This window comes from Hyperoodon ampullatus (genome assembly GCF_949752795.1).
Source record: "Hyperoodon ampullatus genome assembly, chromosome: 17".
NCBI lineage: Eukaryota > Metazoa > Chordata > Mammalia > Artiodactyla > Ziphiidae > Hyperoodon > Hyperoodon ampullatus.
Window position 1 is genome coordinate 4,246,689 of NC_136930.1, and position 17,868 is coordinate 4,264,556.

Here is a 17,868-nt window from a genome sequence, read left to right on the forward strand (position 1 = left end):
TGCAGGGGGCCCGAGTTGAATTCCTGGTCAGGGAACTAGATCCCGAGTGCCTCAACTAAGATCCTGCATGCCGCAACTAAAAGAGCCCGCGTGCCACAACTAAGACCTGGTGCAGCCAAATGAATGAATGAATAAATAAATAGAAGGGGTGGAGCTTGGGAGGGGTATTTTAGGGGTAGGGGATTTAAAAAGCAAAAGGGATTATTAAGAGGTTAGAAAAAATCATGTGTGTGAAACTTTTGAAAATTGTAAAGTGCTGCAGAATTTAAAGGAAATTTCAATCAATAAAAAATTAAATTAAAAATACATAAATAAATAATACTTCTGGGGATCTCTTTTGGAGATCCTTACTTTTATTACACAGAAAAAGAAGTGGTGGAGCTTGATGCAAGCCCAGCTGTGCCTGCTGTTCTGTTTATTGCTCCAAGAGCCCTTTCACCATAAACACCGCCAGGACCTTCCAGATGGATTAGCCAACACCAAACATTCTGTGTCCCATTCTTACTTGCCAGATGCCTTTAGCCAGGACCTCAAGGACTCATTAGTAATAGTAGATATTTTAGATTAAGGCCAAGATATTTAAGAGGTCATTCTGAAGAAAAGTCCAGGAAACGGGCCCTCAGGTACTGAATTATTCCATAGGATCCATGACATGATCAACACTTTCCAACAGGTAACCCCATCCCTCCTCTTCAACAGGAAACTAACCAACTACATACCAGTGATCATCACAGGTAGAAACCATCCTACTTTGTTGTTGTTGGTTAAGGCAGTAGTCTGCAGACCGTTTCCTCTGTTACCAGTAATAAATGACTGCTCCCTGGGTCATGTTGTAAGACGGCAGGCTGGACCGCTGGACTATGGCTGTAGCCCCAGGTGGGCCAGCCTCTCAAGAGCATTGTTAATAAAAGGTCATCGGTCTCACGAGCTTGGGGCCGTGTCTGGCACCCAATAGGCCCTATGTAGGTGTCTGCTATTATTAACACAAAGTCCAAATCTCCTACAGGGAGCTGTTTATTTCCTCGTAAATGCTACACTGCAGTGCAATGCTGAGATCCCAGCGAGCGGAATCTTGCTTAAAACAAGACTGATCATCTACCTTGGGTCTGTACGTGGCATTTACTGAGTTGGACCGTGAGCTTGAAGATGCAGTCATTCTTTCAACAAACAACGGTCAGGCACCTGCTGTGCGCTAAGCACCGTGCTACACGCGGGGATGAAGGTGTGCCAGGCACAGGGCGAGCCCTTTACGTGCTCCCAGTACCCTGTCTCCATTTTTCCGGGAGGAGATAGAAGTTTTGAGGAACTGAGGAACCGTCAGGCCATTTAAGTCCACGACCACCCCCACCCCTATCAACGCCCTGAACACCCCCGTGTACACCCTCAAGGAGCGACTCTACTGGTTAAGAACTCAAGGAGACCCTGAGCATCCTCTCTGTAGAGAACTCCAAATGTTGGGGGAGCAGACCGCGCCCCTCTGCTGCCAGGGGCGCCCCGCTTCCTAACACTCTAGGGAGTAGGTTGGAAGGGAAGGAAAGGAGACGCGAGGGGTTCCGTCGCTGTGCCAGGACGTGCCAGGGTCTCCTGGAAGATCCTTCTGTCCGCCTCCGCCGGAGGAGGTCGGGCCCGGGGCGGCTCCACGCTCCGGAGCTGCGGGCTGGGACGCAGGTTTCTTTGCCTTCAAAGCTCGGCGCGAAGGCCACGCCAAAGCCCCAAACCTTGGGCAGGGGCCAAACGGTCACTTCCCCGCCCCCCAGGCGCGGTATGCAAATCCGAGCACCAGGAAGTAGCTGGGACCTCCCGGCCGAGCTCGGCGACGGCCAGTTCCTCCGCCGCCGCTCCGGGCCGCCGCCGCTCACTCCCGGCCGTGGCGCCTCGGGGCCGGACGCGCCGCAGCCTCCAGCCCGCGGCAGGCGGGGCGGCCGCGCCACCGCGGGCCCGAGCCCGCACCCCGAGCTGCGCGCCCCCCGCCCCGCCCCGTCGCGGCCCCCGCTCGGACCCCCGGCCACCGTGGAGTGCCGCCGCCGCCGCCGCGCGACTCGCACCCGGAGCTGGTGAGCCGCGGGCGGGAGCCGGGGGGCGGGGGGCCGGGGCGGGCGGCTCCGCAGGTGTCTCTCGGCCCGGCGCGCAGGGGCGGGGCGCGGGCTGCGGGCGGGGGCGGGCGCACCGCGGGTCTCTAAGGCTCCGCCCCGAGGGCCGGATGCTGTCCCCGCGCGGGCCGCTCCCTGCGCGGCGGGGAAGCGCGGCGGAGGTCCCGCGGGGACTCCTCGCTGGCACGGTCCGGCGTCCCCTCCGGGCCCCGGGTCCCCGAGGTGAGCGATGCGGCCCGGCCCGGGCGCCCTCCGAGGCCGACGGGCGGCCACCCTCCCCGGTGGCCCGTCGGGAGCGTGACGTCCGGGCGCGGCAGCGGGGGCGGTGCGCACCCTCCCGCGGAGCCCGGCGCCTCCCGGCCTGCGGGCCGGCGGTCCCGAGCCCCCGGCGGCCGAGAGGAAGCGAGAGTTATTTTAAGAATTCAGGGGTTGCCTTTCCTTCGCCTTGGGGGAAGGGTGTGAACGTCAGTTCTCACTTTACTGCGTTATCTCCGGCGTGTGTGTGTGTGTGTGTGTGTGTGTGTGTGTGTGTCTGAGTGTCTGAATTACCCCAACTTCTTTGCCGTCTCAGAAACTCGAGTTCAACCCGGGTTTCGCAGTTCCCAGGCTGAGTGTGAACTTGGGCCTGTTATTGAAATTCTCGGTTTGGGTTTCCTCATCTTTAGGAGAACATACCTACCTTCTGAACTATGTTTTGCACGTAAAGCACATACTAGACATTCCATAAACGGTGCTGTTATTATTGCGAATAATTTTGTCCATAACAGCGAGGCTCCCTGGTTCTTTGCAATCTGATGGTTTTTACACCCAAACCTGCTTGTCAGATTTAGCCACCTGACCTTACTAATAAATCGGCAGAATAAATACACCGGAGACGTGCTGTCCCAAGGCAGCACCCCAGAGTCTGACTCACCCTAAGAACTAGCCAATGAGGAGGTTTGACTTGCTTTTGATTTCTTGGCTACCCCGCAGCCGGCTGTAGGGTTCAGGAGGGCAGGAGCGTTCTCTCTGGCCAGCACCATCTAAAGCTGTGCGGAGGGGAATATGCGCTGAGAGAATACGGGAGCTTACTGAGTACTCATAAGTACGTCCTGATAAGGTAAGCTCTGCTGGAAAAGGATAGGATTCAGGTAGCTCTTGGTTCTCATTTGGAAGTAAGGAAGTCAAACCGTTTTGAGGCTTGAAGAAATTTAATTTGATCACAAGGGGCTTTTGGTGACTGGGCCTCTTTGTTTTTTGTTTTGGTTTTTTACATCTTTATTGGAGTATAATCGCTTTACAATGGTGTGTTAGTTTCTGCTGTACAGCAAAGTGAATCAGCTATATGTATACATATATCGGCTGGGCCTCTTTGGATGCAGAATGGGAAAACCCTCTTCCTGAGTGAAGAACAGAGGGCAGCTGACGTAAAGAAGCCAGGAAACCCGAGTTTGGGTCTCTTCCACCATTTATCACAGCTGTGATTTGGGATCAATTACTTGGGCCACTTATTCCGCCAGTATTTCCTTCACAGCAGTAACTAGAGTTATATTATGATTTGCCCATATGTGTGTAGTCTGCATTCACCACTACAGTGAAATCTCTGTGAAAAAAGCTTTGTCAGTCTTGTCCAAAATGCTAGCACTGGTGCCTGTCACGTGGTCGAGATTGCTTGGAAGAAGGAAGGAAAGTCTGCTCCGAGCCTGGCCTTGTGCAAGGCCGAAGAACAGGCTGGCCCCTAAGGCATCTGTAGCTCACTGGTCCTCTCTGTCCTGGATTCTAAAATGGGGATTTGAGGAACTTTTTTGACTGTCAAGTTACCCCAGCGCTAGTGTTCTAAGTGGGTATTTCCACTCAGGACTGGTTTCTGTGGTGTATCACTGGGAGAGAAGTCTTGATTTGGAGTGGTAAGAGATAGCCTGCAAAGACTACATCTGGGTAAGATGTTGCCCAAAAAGATGCACTTTATCTTACAATCATCGGTATTGGACACTTTTGTAGAGAACTTGTGATATCTGTGTCCCATCCCCACCCATGGCATTCTCTTAGCAGAAAAGTGATCCAGTGGGGTTGTAATTCAATGACTTCCAAAGCCTTTTAGTTCCATTATATTTGTATTCAAAAATAAACCACTGAAACATTTGAGATGCTAGCTGGTTCAAATGAATATATGGACCTGTAACTTACAACATTAAACCATGTTATCGCGCTTTCCTGGTGGTGCAGTGGTTAAGAATCCGCCTGCCAATGCAAGGGACACGGGTTCGAACCCTGGCCCGGGAAGATCCCACATGCCGCAGAGCAACTAAGCCCGTGCGCCACTACTGAGCCTGCGCTCTAGAGCCCGCGAGCCACAACTACTGAAGCCCACGCGCCTAGAGCCCATGCTCCGCAACAAGAGAAGCCACTGCAATGAGAAGCCCGCGCACCGCAACAAAGAGTAGACCCCGCTCACAGCAACCAGAGAAAGCCCGTGCACAGCAACGAAGACCCAACACAGCCAAAAATAAAAATAAATAAATTTATTTAAAAAAACACAAAAATGTGGGACCATATTATCCATAAACAAACCCATATTAATTTAAAATCTGTATAAATAGGAATATATGTCCCCATCATGGAACACTGTTACAGCCCACTCACACTGCTGATCTCAATGACCTCTGTGTCCTCAGGCATGGACAGTGTTGACATTGAAAGGTCATCAGTCATTAGTTGGGGCATTGATCAATGACACACTGATGGCAGAGACAGCCTCGGACCTTTCCTGGGCTCTTTCTGGCAATGATGGTGCTGATACCTTTTGCTTATCCAGGGCTCTGAAGCCTTCTGAACTGTGATTTCATTTGAACCTCTCATGACCCCCGAGGGTAGGCAGGGACAGATACCCAAAAAAAAAAAAAAAAAAGAGTTTAGGCATATCCAAGGTCACAAGCCTGGTTAAGTGGCATCGCTGGGCATAGTAGGTATGTTTTCTGGCTCCAACTCTAGAGTTTTCCCCCTTTTCTGCCTTTGGACCTGTAGTAGGTACTCAACTACTTAGAAGTAAAGAAATTAACTTATCATTTAATAAACATGTTGAAGACAGAATCACAAGGTAATTTTCTTCTATCACTTGGAAATTGTCTGAACTAGGGGGCTGTCTGGGCAGATGAGCAGGTGTACCGGCACGCAGGGTACTTAGGCTGTACTGGGGAGCTGAGTTCCTGTGCCTTTCAGCTCGGCTTCCTGCTTGGGGCTGGGGGAGCTCTGATAGCTGCCTAGGTGACACCTATCCTGGCTGCTGTCAGAGCAGCTCTAGTGACTGCCTGGGGGGCTCTCCAGTGCTTACTGGTCACTATAGAAGTACCCAAGTAATACTTTGTAAAGGGATTCCCTTCAGCCTCTTTATAAACCCTACGAGCCGCCTTGTGTGGTTGTTATAATAGGGAGAGTTGTAACTCGAGGGCAAAGCATAAAGTAAGGAGAGAGGGCCCGCGGGAGGCGCATGGAGACACGCTGCCCGTTTCCGGGCTACCTGCTACAAACAAGGCTCGTCCTGCGCCCATGCTGCTACACTAGATAGACATCCCCTCCCGTCTTTTAAGATTGATGAAGAGCCGGACAGGGAAGAGGAAGTTGGTCAGAAGTACTGAAAGGTTTCTTACAGCTGTCTGCTTTCCTGACACTTAAGTTGTGAAACTTTGAGTTCACTCTCTCATCATTTCTGACATTTATTTTGAGTAAGTTCCCATTTGGGGGAGAAGCCCAAGTGCAGAAAATAGTAGGGAAATCTGCCCATTGAGGGATTCGAATTTTTGGAACAGGCCAGTTTAAAGACTTGAACCTTATTTTAGATATCCTTGGCTTCCGTTAGCTGGAAGGGTTCCCTTGTAATTTAGAACAGCAAGTTTCAGGAATTACTGGGGACGACGTGTTTAAAAGGCTCATCCATGCTAACAGGTTGCAGGGGCCTGTTAACAGCCTTGGTTCTTAATTCTTGGGCTTCCTCTTCAATCTTGTCCTGAACTTTACTTTCCCTTAGTACTGACGAAGCATCAACATTTCTTATTTGCTGCCAAGCTATTTCGTGAAAGTTGTATTTATAATCAAGATATAGTTTCCATTTGTAAAGAACTCCTCCAAAGTCTTGGTTATTTCACTGTGCTTTATTTGCATTTTATTAACCTCAGCGTACTTCCAGTCTCTCTTCTCTTAACTCCCCTCTTCAACTCTTTCCCCACTATTCTACAGAGCCTTCAAGTCATGAGTTGATAGGAGGTGACCGTTATTGGTTGATCTCGGTGTAACTGTGTTCATTCTTCATCACGCTGAGATGTATAAGTGATGTTCCATACAATGACTACGAACCGGGATACATTAATAAGAGTCCATCGGAGTGGGCGTTTCTCAAGGCTGGGAGCTCTGTCTGCTCTTGGTGAGTTAGTTGTAGGACACAGGGAAGAAGTCTTCATCATGAGGCCCAGGGGGTCTTTAAGGGTGTCTCATTTCCGTTTCACAGTTCACACTCGAGACAAAGTCAGGTACTGCTGGGCCTGCGCACACGCCCCCGTTTCTGTGAGCGCCTAAGTGCACTCTCTCTACTGACCCCGAGCCTTGCTGGTTGGAAGCCCTTCGTCCCCTCTCGCCGGTTCTCCGCCGTCTCTCTGTGGGCCCAGCATGTCTCCGCCGTGTCGTGCACGGGCCCGGAGCCGTAGTGACTCTTCGGCGCTGGTGAGCGTCCACGGTGAGGCGGGCGAGATGGGTGTGGACGCGTTCCGCCTCCAGCCGGGTCAGGGGCGCCCCCACCCCCCGCCCCGGGCTCGAGCCTTCGGGGGTGGCTCCGGTCGCCCGGTGGATGTTAACCCCCGGGGGCGGGGAGGCGCGGGGGCGGTGGGGAAGCTGGTCCAGAGAGGCCGTCTGGAGAGGGAGGCCCACTTCTGCTTTCCACGGGGAAGCTGCGGCGCGGAGAGCAGAAGTGCCGCGGGAGGCGGAGGCCGGCCGGAAGCGGTGCCCTGGCCTTCGGCACCACCCCGCGCTGCTTTTGCTTGCGGGTTCGGGCTCTTTCTACCACCTTCTGCTCTATTCCTTTTCAGTTTGTCCTTGGGGTGGGGAGGGGAGGGGAGGGAGGAAAAGAATGAGCCTGGCCCTCAGGGTGGAGCCCCTTCGGGCAGAACCCGCGGCGGCCATGCTGGAGTTTTCAGCCACAGAAAGATGGACGTTTTGAAACTGCATCATGGAAACTGTTACAGAACTCTGAGTGGACGTTTTGAAATCTTTTAATGTTCAGGCATTATACTAATTTCTTAATCCTAACTACAGTGTTCGGTGCTATTTTTAAAATTACTCAAGCTATAGTCTCTTGTTAAACATGTGGGATAGATCAGTGACTTTCAGACTTCTTAACCTTGATGCGTAGCAAGAAACATCATACTTTACCTTGGGCCCCAATGCGCATCCATCTGTATGCCAAAAAAAAGAAAAAGAAAAGAAAGAACATTTGGTGAAAAGCCCCTCGTCCCAGCTTGTTGGGGGAGTCTGACCCCAGGCAGCCCTCTGAGGCCAGCTTGGTGAGATGGAGCAGGGTTTAAAATGTACAGAGATGGGACTTCCCCGGCGGTCCAGTGGTTAGGGCTCGGCTTTCACTGCTGGGGCCCGGGTTCAATCCCTGGTTGGGGAGCTAGGATCCCGCAAGTGGGGTGGCCAAAAATAAATAAATAAGTAAAATAAAATGCACAGAGGTGGTCCCGGCAATTCCACAAGCTCCAGTCCTGTAAGGGAGTTTATTACACAAACATAAATTAAGATACGTCCATACAAGGAATGGTATACCTTGCAAATGTCTTTAAACATACAATTAAATTATACTTACCGATATGAAAGATGCTTTTAAAAAGCTGAACACAAGCTGAGACGTAATGTATATGACCATTTCTGAACTAAAATATTTCTGTGTGATGCATAATTATAAGCTATGCACGTCAGTAATTGTTTTATACTAAAGTTTTCAGTACTGATTATTTCTGGGTGATGGGCAAACGCTGATTTTTCTTTTTTGTAGATCTCTATTTTGTTACAAAGAGCATGACTTATATGGTTTTAGGACAGCGGTGTAATGGGCGATGACGTGTAATAAGCCAGCGTGGCGGCAGAAGGAAGTTGGAGCGACCAGGAAACTTTAGGGCAAAAGTAGCCCTTATGATGGCTGTGTGGATATCATTGCAGGCGGACCCGACCCTTGGGGAGCTCATGCGTTGCAAACGTTGTAAGCAGACAGGATATTTTCCTAAAGAAGCGTCCACTTATATTTACTTACATTTAGGGCTGAGTTTCTTGAGAACCTACCATGAGTCAGGCCCAGCATCAGGAGGAAACCCCGCGGGGGAGAAGGAGCCGCGGGGGTCCAGGGGAGAAGAGACTGGTTCGTGCAGCATCACTGGGCGGCCAGGCAGGGGTGGGGCTGTTCGCGCAGGCGCCGAGGACCCTTGTCCCCAGGACTCAGTGTTGGATTGCACTGTGTAGACGGAGGTGAATGGCGGAGCCTTTTGGGGGGCAGCCATTTTTTTCCCATCACAATCCACTTGCCTAGATTCTTCCATAATAAAGTATTGGTGATGTCGCCAAACAATGAAGAGACACAGAGACACTCATTGTGTGCTCTGAATAGGAGGATGATTAACCCGGGAGAGGAACGGGGACTTCCACAGAGGTTAATCTGGGGCCAGAAAGTAACATTTATTGCTACGTTACGTGACATCAGACTACATCATTTGTAGTCAGTAGCGAGTAGGAACTTGATGACTGTCCCAGATGGTGGTGAGCTTGCCCGGACATTTATCTGAATCTTCCTGATGAGGCACCACTGCTGAAGAAATAAGTTTGGAGTTGAGGTCTAAGTTTCTGTGGGGTTATCGGTATTTTCCATTTGATTTAAATGGAGACTATTTATTGTACGGCGGCAGCTCGGTTGTAGCATTGTTCTTCCCACGTACAAATTAGTGTATTAAAAGCATCACCATAGTTAGGAATGGCGACGGTTGGACAAAATGGCATAACTTGGCAATTATGCGAAGAACGCCCTTGCATAATCAGACGTGGCATGTTGAATAGCTGATGTATTCAGTGCCTACGAGGGATTATTCATGTTAACCTTGAGAAAAGATGGTGTGTCATATGGTGGAAAGAAGACGGACTTCCAAGTTAGACAAACCTGAGCCCAGTCTGCGCTCCAGCACTTGTGACTTATTCTCACCATTTCTTCATTTATAAAATGATGATAACAGTACCACACCTGCTTCTCAGGTGTGTGGTAGGGATTAGCAGAGTGAATCCGTAATCTCTGACACTGTTTCTGGTACACAGCTGGCACATAATAGTACAAGGCTTAGACGCTGTCTCAGCGTCTGTAAAGTTCAGAGTCTAGCGGGGGAGTCTGTCATAGGCCATCCTTCCCAGCACAGTGTTTGCCCTGGGCTGGAGACTCCGCTGTCATGGGTCAGCTGAACTTCTGATCTGCCTGAGGTACCAGGAATTGCCGTGAGGCTACAGGGGTGAGCAGGAAGGCCTCTGCATTCAAAGATGCCCTCAGGGGCTTCTCTGGTGGCACAGTGGTTGAGAGTCCGCCTGCCGACGCAGGGGACGCGGGTTCGTGCCCCGGTCTGGGAAGATCCCACATGCCGCGGAGCATCTGGGCCTGTGAGCCATGGCTGCTGAGCCTGTGCGTCCGGAGCCTGTGCTCCGCAACGGGAGAGGCCACAACAGTGAGAGGCCCGCGTACCTCAAAAAAAAAAAAAAAGATGCCCTCAGAAGTGGGACATGGGGGCATAAATGTGGTTTTCAGAGTCTGCTCAGTGCTGCCCTAGACGTGTATGTACAGAGTGCGCTGCAAACAGAAGGACAGGGCTCTTGGTGACAGTGAGGGGACAACGCTTGAGCTGTGTAGGATAGGGGGAGAAGGAATTCACCAGTCGGGGGCTTTAAAGGGAGGCATCCTGAAAGAACAAGAGACTTCATAATCTGAGGAGTGACATGAGGGTAGTGGATGCAGCCCCGGCTTCAAAGAAATTTCTGATATACAGTTTATGGTCATCAGGATAATCAAACATGCACCGAAAGAGTTAGTTTTTGTCTCACTGGACGGCATTGACTTTTCCAGTTGTTTCAAAGTTAACGATGCCAAATCTATTTAAAAAAGAAAATTCAACAAGTTGAATTTCATAACTGCCTGCGTATATTTTACTTTATGGTTTTCAGTTATTTTAAAAGCTTTAAATAAATGAAGATAACCACTAAATGAGGATTTAATTGTCATTTGCCATAAATTCCTTTACCAGTGGATAACTTTTCAAGAGTCTAGTAGAAAAAAAATTTCTGGTCGTTTTGGTAAATGACTCAAATGTTACCTTATTGCTGTAGTTGATGTCTTCAACTAAGGCAGCCCAGTACAGCCCAATTTAACAAATGACGTGTTGCCCCTGGCGTCAAGTGTCAACCACCGGGCTCTTGACATCACCCATCTACCTTAGTATCAAGCATGAGAAGCACAGACTCTGAGAGAAGGAAGAGATTTTGTCAGTGTGTCTCATACATAGTCACTTTCCCTTGAACACTGGGTCTCAAAAGTTAGGGTCTGGGCTTCCCTGGTGGCGCAGTGGTTGAGAGTCCGCCTGCTGATGGAGGGGACGCGGGTTCGTGCCCCGGTCCAGGAAGATCCCACATGCCACAGAGCGGCTGGGCCCATGAGCCATGGCTGCTGAGCCTGTGCGTCCGGAGCCTGTGCTCCGCAACGGGAGAGGCCACAACAGTGAGAGGCCCGCGTACTGCAAAAAAAAAAAAAAAAAAAAAAAAAAAAAGTTAGGGTCTGTCCCAGGTGATTCTAATGCAGGTCAGGAGGTCACATTGTGAAAAGCACTGTGACAGGGATATTCCTGTTGCCCAAAGCAGCCCATTTCATTTTTGTCCAACTGTGGATATTAGAAAGCTTTTCTCTCATGCTACAGTGTTTTATTTCCATAGTTTCTGCTTGTCAGTTCTAGTTCTGCACTGTATTTGCACAGTTGAAGCCAGCCACTGTCAGATTGACTGAATATCCATCCACTGTGGCTGTAAGTACAGGATATGTAGGGCCATGACTGTTGGCCTGTCCACCCAGCACTATTACTCTGCCTGTCTTCCCAACAGAACCCAGATCACATCAGGACCATCTTCTCCACTGAAGTTTCTGCAGACGTTTTCTGCATCCCCATCTACACGGTGGCCCTGATTGATCAAAGCCTCTTATTCCTGCAAGTGATTGGTTCTTGAATGGTGTACTTTGGGTTGGATGGTAATCAGTAAAAAAAAAAAATAATGCTCCATAGATGGTCCTAAGATACAAACAGAAAAGGAGTGGGGGAGGGAGGAGAGAAGGGAAGTGAGACATGGATAAAGGATAAAGAAAGAAAAAGCCTTATGTGAAAGTCAGGAAATTGGAAGGAAGATAGTATAGGTTATCCTGATTCCTAATTTGTGATGCACACAGTAGGTGGTCGTCTGCCCTTGTTTCTCCTAGTCACACAGACCGGTGTGGCATTAATGCTGATAACTGGGCTTCTGTCGTCACAATGGATTTTTGAAATGTATATTTATTGAGTACTGTGTGTTAGTCATTGTGGTGGGTATAAACCTTAAGAAGTGTGAACTTCCTGTCCTAAAGAGTTGATCGTGCTCTATTCTCTCTGGGCTGTTCACACACCAGAGGCTGACAAACTAACTTGCTGTGGTCATGGGTGTAACCATCACCTCGCTCGGGAAATCCCTGGGCATCTGAATCAGTGCACAGAAACAAGTAGTTCTGGTAAGAAGGAGGGCAGTGTGTAAGTGGTTAGAGCACAGGATAGGGAGAATATGGAATTAACCAGAAAACCAAACACAGAAACAAAACCCAGAAAATAACAAATGTTGGTGAAGCTGCGGAGAAATTGGAGCCCTTCTGCAGTGCTGGTGGGATTAATAAAATGGTGCAGAGGCTGTGGAAAACAGTCTGGCAGTTCCTCCCAAAATGAAACACAGAATTTCCTTTTGATTCAGCAATTCCACTTCTGCGTATAGACCCCCCAAAATTGAAAGTGGGGTCCTGAAGAGATATTTGTACACCCATGTTCATAGCAGCATTATTCACAATAGCTAACTCAAGTATCCATCAACAGATGAACGGATAAACAAAATGTGGTCTATACATGTAAGAGAATATCATTCAGCCTTGAAAAGGAAGGAGATTCTGACACAAGCTACAATACGGATGAACCTTGAGAACAGTATGTTAAGAGAAATAAAAGGCCAAATATTGTATGATTCCATCCATATGAGGTACTTAGAGAAATCAAATTCATAGAGACAGGAAGTAGAATGGTGGTTGCCAGGGGCTGGGGGAAGGGGAATGGTAGTTGTTGTTTGATGGGTCTGGAATTTCAGTGCTGCAAGATGAAAAGAGTTCTGGAGATGGATGGTGATGGTTGCATGAGGTTATGAATGTACTTAATTGTACACTTAAAGATGGTTAAGATATAAATTTCGTTATGTGTATTTTATCGCAATTTAAAAAATGAGTTTTAAGAAGTTGCTCGATAAGCAGAAATGTGTACAAGTAGATGAGGGTGGTCTGGAGGACATTTCATTGAGTTTGCTGAGTTGCCCTTATTCTGACTGGGGCACCTAGCTAGCTGACTGGTGCTCAGTTGTTCGCGGGGAAGGGGACAGGGTCTCTTAACTCTTTTTTTTTTTTTTTTTTAAACATCTTTATTAGAGTATAATTGCCTTACAATGGTGTGTCAGTTTCTGCTTTATAACAAAGTGAATCAGCCATACATACACATACGTCCCCACATCTCCTCCCTCTTGCATCTCCCTCCCTCCTATCCTCCCTATCCCACCCCTCTAGGTGGTCACAAAGCACCAAGCTGATCTCTCGTGCTATGCAGCTGCTTCCCACTAGCCATCTGTTTTACGTTTGGTAGTGTATATATGTCCACGCCACTCTCTCACTTTGTCACAGCTTACCCTTCCCCCTCCCCGTATCCTCAAGTCCATTCTCTAGTAGGTCTGCATCTTTATTCCCGTCTTGCCCCTAGGTTCTTCTGACCATTTTCTTTTTTTTTCTTTTTTTTTTTTTTTTAGATTCCATATGTATGTGTTAGCATACGGTATTTGTTTTTCTCTTTCTGACTTACTTCACTCTTCATGACAAGGGTCTCTTAACTCTGCATTAATCCAGGGCCATGTGGATTGATGGCTGACAAGATTTTGTAATGGCTGCGGTGTGAGTTTATAATGGAGAATTTTACCAAGGCAGGGATCGGGATTGGAGAGTAAGGAGGAGCTTTCTAACAATCAGAGCTGCCAGCAGGGGACCCAGCTGGGGTGTGAAGTGGTCCTTCTCCGTTACAAGTCAGACGTTTGTAAGCACAGGCTAAGCGACTCTCTTGCAGGACCTTTCAGAAAAGGTGAACTAGATGGCTCTGAAAGGTGCTTTCTGATTCGCTAATTCCATTATTTCTAGCCACGGACCCCCAATTCTAAATCACATAATAGGAAAGAATATTTCTAATGGAGTTCTTCTTCATAGGTGCGAAGAGGAGGATTTTTTTTTACGCTTTCCCAATGTAGAGGTGGTTTTTTTCTTTTAATTTAAGTGTAATGTACATGTAGCAAAATACAAACACAGAGGTAAGCCTAGCTCCAAGCAAACCCTCATGTAATGTCCCCCAGATGGAGAAGCCGAACGATGCTCACACACAGCATCTCCGGTTGCACCTCCCCTCACTCTCTCTCCTCAAAGGCATCTACATTCCTGCGTCAAGTTTTAGTTGAGTTTCCTGTGTTGGCTTTTTCACAATAAAGTGTTAGAAATTGAAAAGCAGCACAAAGCCATTTGGTTTGGCAGATGAACAGCTTTTCAAGCTGTGGGTTTGGCTGGCATCGGCATCTCTGGGTTGAATGACTGCAGTTCAGTGGGAGGAGGACAAGTCCTGGTCTGGTTTTATACCCTGGCTATTCAGTTGCTAAAATTCTCACACTGGGTGTGATCGAGGCTTATTTACATACCTGTTTATTCAACCATTAGTTAGTAAAATTAGATGGCGCTCGCCATACATAGCTTGTTTTTCTACCCATCTCTGCATAGCTCAGTAAATGTATAAATGTATAAATGCAAATTTAGAAACGTGGGTGTGATAAGGGTGGTTTCCAGTGACCCACAAGTAATCAAACATCCTGCTGTGTGACACAGAGCCAGTGCGCACACAGACATTGAAAAGTACCAACTGGCTTTGTGAATTCAGTTATGATGGTCTTCATAAAATGGGACTCTCTTTTTTGATGTGAAGAAACACAGTACCCTTATGACTGACTGTTTGTTCTGCTTCTCGTAGTTTTGACATTTATTTTTGTTGGGGGTGAGAGAGCGCTGTCGTTTGACCTGCGGAATGCATTAGCCCATGAGGTAATGCTTCATCTATTCATGATTCAGAAAACATTTCTTGGATACTTGCTGGTCATAAATATGCATGCATTTGACTTGCCCTCCCATCCATTATTCTGCATGGTCGAATTGTTCCAATATGCTCAGGAAGTTAAAATATTTGTTAAAGGAGGACAAGGAGTATAACTTTCTATTTCATATGAAATATGAAGAACGCACACAGGCAGCAGAGTACGGACATGCCCATCTTCCTGCGAAGAAGTCACAGTTGTGGTCCAGAGGCCAAGGCTGGGAATGACCCCACCCCGGGGGGGGTCACTGAGCCCATGGTTTGACTGCCTGCAGTTCCAGCCCCAGGTTCATCTTCCTCTGGCCACAGTTGCTGATGCTTGCTGTCTGCGTTTTCACCGTTGGATGATCCAGAAGATTGGATCCGGGAGGGAAGCTGGGGATGGGGGAGGGGCGGATTAGCAAGGGGACTGGCCAGAGCAGGGCAGGTTCCCAGTGAAGAAGTGCATTCCTCAGCTGAGAATAGAAAAAGAAAAGGTGGGGAAACAGTTTAGCCGGCTTCCTTACCCATCTGCTGGAGATGGTGAGGTGTGTGTCGGTAACAGTCTAGCAGCTTGTGTAACTGTTGCTCCACGGTTACCGTGAGATGCCTCAGGAGCAGGATACTCGTAGTAGTTATTCTGTTTTAGCTCTTCTACTTAAAAAAATAAACAAAGGTCCTCTCCAGCAGCATCTTCCAAGATGGTAGTAAAGGGCAGTGTTATTAAGCCTGGATGGAAGTTATTAGGGAGGGAATACTGGGAAGCGGAGTTTTAAATTCTGAGGGTGAACTGTGGGCATTTGCCCTGCTGCCTTCTGCTGCCTCCCTGCCTGCCCCCCCACCCCACTCCTGCTGCCCGGGGGTGATGGCACTGCTCTTAACCCCCAGGTTTACCTGGCGGGAGCAGTGTCTGTGAGCCCCAGCTCCCCACCTGGAGAACAGTCGTGACCATAGCCTCTTGTGGGCTCTCACAGGCCTCAAGTGAAATGGGATCGTTTGAGCCAGTGCTTCCTCTTCTTTGTGAGAGGAGTGTCCTACGGGGGATGACAGACAGCAGACCCGGTCACATGACCTGGCTCCACCTTCGCAGGTATGAATTCTCACAGTTGGAGGTATAATCTTGGGCAAGTCACTTGACTTCTCGACATCTCCCTGTGGCCGTGTGTCATGTGAAGACTCATAACAGAAGGTCTTTTGAAGTTCATCTGTGATTATTTATGTGGATGTACTTGAAACATAATAGAGGCCTAACAAACATTTCCTATTTGCTTTTCCTTTTGCCCAAGTAATCACTTTTTGGCCATCATAGTCTTTAGGGAGCTTATTCTGTGCAACGATATGGAAATGACTGAAAAGATTTTGCAAAGGCTGTGGTCGTCTGAACCTAGATGCGCACTTGGACTTGAGCCCTAAGTGCATTTTGAAATGTTTGTCCAAGCTCAGAAGCACCGTGTGTTGCTAAGGGGAAGAATGTTTGGATGAACGATGGACAAAGGAGGGACCACACCAGGATGGCTTAACTTTTCCATGCTGCCTGGGCTCTGCAGGGAGCTAAAGGACCTTTCTGGCTTATAGGCCCCCCAGTCTAGACTGTCTTACTTACTGAACACTAGATAATCATGAGCCTCAGGATCCAGACTGAACTCACTTTCTTCAGACCAGAGACTGATGTCTGAGGCTCAAGGAGAAAAGGAGCCAGGAGTGGTTAGTTTGGCACAGAAGGGAAAGCCAATGTCTCTCTTTTTTTAAATTTTATTTATTTGTTTGTTTGTCTATTTATTTATGTCTGTGTTGGGTCTTCGTTGCTGCACGCGGGCTTTCTCTAGTTGTGGCGAGCGGGGGCTACTCTTCGTTGCGGTGAACGGGCTTCTCATTGCGGTGGCTTCTCTTGTTGCAGAGCATGGGCTCTAGGCGCGCGGGCTTCAGTAGTTGTGGCACGTAGGCTCAGTAGTTTTAGCTCACGCGAGCTCTAGAGCGCAGGCTCAGTACTTGTGGCGCACGGGCTTAGTTGCTCTGCGGCATGTCGGATCTTCCTGGACCAGGGCTTGAACCCGTGTTCCCTGAATCCCGGCAGGCAGATTCTTAACCACTGCGCCACCAGGGAAGTCCCCAATTTCTTTCTTAATTGGAAGAATCTTATTGGGTTGGCGAAAAAGTTCATTTGGGTTTTTCCATAACGTCTTCCTTCCTCCCTTCCTCCCTTCCTTCCTTTCTTTCCTTTTTTTTTTTTTGGCTGCGTGGCTTGTAGGATCTTAGTTCCCCAACCAGGGATTGAACCTGGGCCATGGCAGTGAAAATGCTGAGTCCTAACCACTGGACCACCAGGGAATTTCCGGAAGAATCTTATAATGACGCCTGCACAGTTATTACTTGCTTGACCTTCGTACCAGGTAATAATTACCTTTTACAGAAAACATAATAAAAATAGTATTCATTTATTGAGTGTGTGTCCTCTGTTAGGTGACCAATTCCTTACAAGGTGTGTTATTGATATTCTTGGTATTGATAAGGAAACCAAGGCTTAGAGATAATACTTGGCTCTTTTAGCTGTTAAGTAAATGCAATGCAAGCCAGCTTCACTCCCAGGTTGATGTGTTTTATCTAACCTTGAAAGGTTATTTTTTAAAAATCATGATTATAGCATGTGGAAGGTAATATCCTTTTTTTTGAATTTTATTTTATTTTTTTATACAGCAGGTTCTTATTAGTCAACTACTTTATACACATCAGTGTATACATGTCAATCCCAATCTCCCAGTTCATCACACCACCACCCCCGGCCACTTTCCCCCCTTGGTGTCCATACGTTTGTTCTCTACATCTGTGTCTCTATATCTGCCCTGCAAGCCAGTTCATCTGTACTATTTTTCTAGGTTCCACATATATGCGTTAATATACGATATTTGTTTTTCTCTTTCTGACTTACTTCACTCTGTATGACAGTCTCTAGGTCCATCCACGTCTCTACTAATGAACGAATTTCGTTCCTTTTTATGGCTGAGTAATATTCCATTGTATATATGTACCACATCTTCTTTATCCATTAGTCTGTCAGTGGGCATTTAGGTTGCTTCCATGACCTGGCTATTGTAAATAATGCTGCAATGAACATTGGGGTGCAGGTGTCTTTTTGAATTATGTCTTTTTGAGTTTTGCAGGGTACATGCCCAGTAGTGGCATTGCTGGGTTGTATGGTAGTTCTATTTTTAGTTTTTTAAGGAACCTCCATACTGATCTCCATAGTGGCTGTATCAATTTCCATTCCCACCAACAGTACAAGAGGGTTCCCTTTTCTCCACACCCTCTCCAGCATT

At 48.1% G+C, this 17,868-nt stretch overlaps 1 protein-coding gene across 1 annotated transcript in view; it reads left to right on the forward strand.

Moving 5' to 3' along the window:
* Nucleotides 1-1,972: 1,972 nt before the first annotated feature.
* LYN (LYN proto-oncogene, Src family tyrosine kinase) overlaps nucleotides 1,973-17,868 on the forward strand; it is a gene marked incomplete at its 5' end in the record, with an annotated part of 107,093 nt that continues 91,197 nt past the window's right edge. The window contains one exon of the mRNA XM_079722466.1: nucleotides 1,973-2,054. The remainder of the gene's footprint in view (nucleotides 2,055-17,868) is intronic.